This window comes from Chionomys nivalis, chromosome 1 (assembly GCF_950005125.1).
Source record: "Chionomys nivalis chromosome 1, mChiNiv1.1, whole genome shotgun sequence".
NCBI lineage: Eukaryota > Metazoa > Chordata > Mammalia > Rodentia > Cricetidae > Chionomys > Chionomys nivalis.
This window is the reverse complement of record NC_080086.1, coordinates 48,037,175-48,042,476: the sequence shown is the minus strand read 5'-3', so window position 1 is coordinate 48,042,476 and position 5,302 is coordinate 48,037,175. Positions and strand designations below refer to the sequence as shown.

The following is a 5,302-nucleotide window of genomic DNA, read 5'->3' as shown; positions in this document are numbered from 1 at the left end:
TACCTTGTCACCTTGCCTCCAGCAATGTCTTCTGTACCTGTCAGCTGAGAGTCAATATTATACTTGCAACCTTCTGCATAGGTAATCATCCCTTCTCAATTTGTGGCTAGATGGATTGGAATAATATATTTCTATTCCTGCTCTTATTAAGACCATGTCAGACCTGGCCATGACTGCAATTCAAATGTTGAACACACAAAAGTTCCTGTGATAGAAATGAGCCTATGGATACCTTCTCTATTAGGTTACCAAACTGAATTTCTAGGCAGATTTTACATCCTGCAGCATTTGGATACATCACTGTATTTTATGAAGATGTCTCTGTACTGTTGCCAAAGTTTATTTCTAATGTTCTACTGCCTGCAACTGGTGTGCCAACAATATATATGGATAATGAGTATATGAAAGACTCACATCTGACAATTTTCTGAAATATGTCTTAGGACATTCTAGGATATAATTTATGTGACTCCATAACCTGGAACTTTGGTATTCAATATTTCTTAAGCCAACTGAAATTTTTCTTCTGAGTAATTAATTTAACTCTGAATATTTTAATATTCTTGGGTAAAAAAATATTAAATAACCACAAAGCCCATAAGTTATGGTGTATTGGTTTCCAACAGAATAAAGACTTTTGTTTCAAGGTAAAATATGCTTTGACCAAATAATGTAAAAAACATCCATTAGAAAATTCAATAAGACCTGCACATGGATGGAGTGAGAGGTGAGTGTCTGAGCTCCCTGCTGGACAGCACTGTTCTCTAGTCCCTAGCCCCCCCCACCACAACACACGCATATCCAGTGCCACTCCCCCACCCATACAACACACACATATCCAGTGCCACTCCCCCACCCACTGCAACCCCAGAGAACAGGCAGCAGCATCCTACCCCACCAGCCATCTCCCACTACATTAGCAACCAAGGGAGTCACATACTCTGCCTACAGTTGGAGCGGAAGCAACCACCAGCACTGATTGGAGGAAGAGTGACCCCTGCAGCCACAGGCTCCACCTACATCTATTGGCAGAAAAGATGGGTAGAGGGCAATGTAAGAATACATTCAACAACATAAAGAGCAATGTGGCACCACAAGAAACTAGTAGTTTTAAAACATTAAGACCTGAACATCCCAATGCAGATGGAGCGGAAGAAAATGACATTAAAAATAGCTTTAGGAAGATAATAAAGGCCCTTAGAGAGAAAATAAAAAGAAAATTCAGCAAATAAACACTCAATTTTAAATTCACACTATACTGACTATCATGATGAATTCTCATACATCCCTGTTCCACTTTGCCTGGAAGGTGAATGGTTATGTATCTAGTGCATACATTTAGTATACATGACATTGCAGTTAGCCGTGTATTAGTTATCTTAGTTATTATATTCTATCCCGCGGTCACTTTATTTTACTTACTAGTGATGTAGTGTATAGGAATGGTGACACTGTCAAGTACATTATGACACAAATGAGCTACAAGAGGCTTATTTTATCTGAAAAGATGACATTTCTCAGCTTGGATAGGAAAAAATAGTGTGTGCCACAGCTTCTAAGAACTGTGTTGAATTGCTAATTTTCAACTATGACTAGTTTGTAAATTAAACTTTGTAATGGCAAATATGTATATATGTATATATATGCATATATATGTGTATATATGGGATTTAGTTGTGTCTACACTTGGAAAGTTTCCTTGAGGATCTTGAAGTACATCCCATATAAATAATGGGAATACAAGGATGACAAACATTTTCTTTCAGGCACTTTAACAGACTCTGCTACTTCCTTCTGAACTCTATGGCTTATGGTGAGAAGTGGGATGTAATTTGTATTTTGCTTTTCAATAAAATACCATTTTTTTTTCTTGTTCATTTCAAACTTTCAAAGAATCCATCACAGACAAGAAGAAACTACTCTATAAAGATTTTTGGACTTCTTCTGAATGATTCTGTATGAAGACATAAAGAGATCTTTATGAATGAAGCCAATGTCTCTCCATTTGCAATGACTTCTCTAGAGGAGTGGAAATGTACTTGAATATTCTGCAGAGTCTGACTGAGATTTTGTAGATCAGACTAAAGAGAGATGGACTAACAAGAGAAAATCAGAAATACATGCATCTAAAAACATTTAGATATGGGTAGAAAGAAAGAGAAAAAAACAAGCAGGCACGTGATTTGGAGAGATGGCTTGGTGATCAAGAGCACTGCCTGCTCTTCCAAAGGACCTGAATTCAATTGCTAGAAACCACATGGTAGCTCACAAGCATCTGTAGTGATATCTGGTGTTCCCTTGAGGAAGGGACCTGGTCAGTCATCCTCATCAGCTTAGACCACAAAACCCAATATGGACAAGTCTAACAGAACCCATGTATGCTTCCAAGAAAATGTGGGCATTTCTGAGTTTTTAGAAGCAAGAGATTGTAGAAAGACAAATAACTAGAGTAGCTAATTCAAGGGAAATAGTAGTTTCAGCAGTGTTAGTGATCTTTAATATATAACATGTAGGAAATTATTCAGTTAGACACAAGGTTTTGAATTTATGCAACTCCATTCTAACATATTATTTCTTTCTACTACTTTTGTGAAAAATACTTCTTAAAAACTTACACACACCAATTTAAGATGACCCGCAGTATTCTCTTCATCCAGGTTAGCTTTGGACAGTAGAACTTCGCTCAGGCTCCTGGGTTCTGGGATTATAAGTGTATCGCCACTCTCAAATAATGTAATATTTTAGGATTGATAATTTGCTCTGAAATATTGTCCCTTGTATTAAAGATAGTAATTTTTATTTGTACATATAAATCATGCCTAGTACTACAAACTTAAAGAATTTATTTTTCAGAAATTTCTGTTTTAAAGAAATACTGATAATTCACTTTTCAACCTTGGATATAGTAGATTGTAACTGAATGATTTTAACTATTATTTTTATTCTCTCAAAAGAATTGGATTATTTGCTGATTTTGAATTACACAACAATTCTTAATTTAATTTGTGTCAACATTCTTAGTACATTTCAATAAGAAAATGACGTTTCATCAATGAAATACTAAAATATGTTCACATTGTGCTTTGTTCCATGTCTCAATTAGTCATTCAAAAATGTTGAGAAATTGTTGAGATTATGGAGAATGTTGAAAGATCATTAGATGCTTTCAAGCAATTTGCAGTACAAACGGGAAGGGCATTATAATGCATACCAGGCCACAAGTAAAACAAACACAATTTAACCAGTTAACCTGAAGATGATTTTTAAAATCTCACACAACCAGATGAATGTACAGTGCTGTTACATTTCAAGAAAGTTATTTCATTTTATATTGTTGCTCAGCATTGTGAGAAAAATGTGGAAGCTGGTGATTTGATATGTGAAGAGTTTTCCCTTAAACTGTACATTGCCGAACATTACAGCTCTTGACTGTCAACCTTACTTGCATGGAGACTGATTCACCAGTTATTATATCAATGTTCTGTTTAGAAGTCTCATGGGGCTATGGTCTACTTTTTATATTTGTATTCTACCTACTACTGTGTAATGTGACTGTGAACCTGCCAGAAATTTTCCTGTTCATATTTGAATCTGGAAATGACTTTTTTCTACAATGATTTTTATCACAGAGAGAAGTCTGTTAATCAAAGTACAGATTCAGATTAGAGTAGTTGGGCAGGCTCTGCAAAACGGAACAACACTGGGTGATGTTATTGTTATTTCTATTGTTAACATAGCCTTGAAGATTGAACAGAGCGAAATGTTGACAGGTGTTTTGGAAGGGTTAGAAAAATACTTCTTTTTCAATTTTTTTTGTGGGTCTAGGTTTGGAATCACTTACTTTTGAGATGGAGTTTCTGGAAAGAATCTTGTGTTTTTCACATGTTTGTATTGTTCAAGAACCATCAGTAGAGATGCAAGAACTCTCTTTGCACAAAATAAACTCTTAAGTATCAACTAACTACTCTGTTTATTGGTACCTGGCAGCTGCCCTGAATCTGCTTAGCAGAATGAAAATATTTTAAGTGACTGAAAACAAAGAAGTGTATTTTCTTTGCGTATTCTGAATTAAAAAACAACAATTATGTGTTATTTTCTACAGTATGTTTGGCTGAAATACCATGCTCTGAGGAACTTTGAAAAGCAAAAGGAGTATGTACATGATCTCAAATGCTACAGGCAAGTCCAATTGCTCTTGCAGGAAACAGGGGTTTAAAAACTGGGCAAACAGTTTAAGACAGGAACTTGAAAGACTTGTGTCCTTGACCAGAAGGCATACATATCCTTGAGTGTATCATGAGCCCAGAAATTCCAGGAGTGTTTGGAGGCTTTAGTTTCTAGTCTGGTCTCTTTCAATATTTTCTTTGTTTTGCACAGCTCCCTGGAAGCTCAATATGAGGGTATGGCTGAGACAACAATCCCTTTTGGTGAACTAGTTTGGGATGAGAGATCAGCATTTTAATGGTAGAAATTTAAATGTCTACTATAATATTCATAGTGGTAGGATTGATATTTGAACCCTGCAGACTCAACTGCTGTTTTAATTATTTCTCCCCTCATTTATTATAAATATGTACTCAGATGATCTTGTGGCAGTCTAACTCCATATGTCTGGGACCTTAACAATTGCCTTACAAAGACTGAAATTTAACAAAAGGGGAGAGACCCTAAATTTTATTCCCCAAATTTCAGACCATATACTAAATGACTTCAGAATCTAAACCTCTAAGGAGAGAATATTTTGGGGATTAGTAAGCCTGGAGTCTATTGGGAACAGATAGTTCCTTTGTGGAATTGGTCCTACCTCTCATTTCTCTCCAAACATGAGAAAGGAAAACATCACAACAGCCCCGCCTTAGGATTTATAACACCATATGAAATAGTCTAGGAAAGGCTCCTGTGTGGTTGAATCTGTCTAATGTGAGTACAGCCTCATACCTGATTGTTCAACCTTGACCTATACAGTAAATTCCCGTGAAATAATTCCCTAGGCTTAGAATTTATAGTTACAGGTATGATGATCCTAACAGCAATTAAATGATTGTGTGTATGTATGTATGATGATGCTGCAAATAGGACCATTGAAAAATAATAATAGTAATCATAATAGTGTGTGTGTGTGTGTGTGTGTGTGTGAGAGAGAGAGAGAGAGAGAGAGAGAGAGAGAGAGAGAGAGTACTTGCATGAAGATGAAGATACTTGGACACCATTGAGAATCATTAAGGGAAAGCTACCTTTTCCTGGTCAAAATCAAAATAATTAAACCGGAACTTGCCTCCAGTCTTAGGAGAAAACAAGATAT

The 5,302-nt window shown here is 36.0% G+C and overlaps 1 non-coding gene across 1 annotated transcript; it reads left to right on the top strand.

Moving 5' to 3' along the window:
- The first annotated feature begins 4,879 nt into the window (after positions 1-4,879).
- On the top strand, positions 4,880-5,061 carry LOC130889792 (small Cajal body-specific RNA 16). Its single transcript, XR_009058643.1, has one exon. It is a non-coding gene; the product is annotated as a small Cajal body-specific RNA 16 (non-coding RNA).
- Positions 5,062-5,302: the final 241 nt, after the last annotated feature.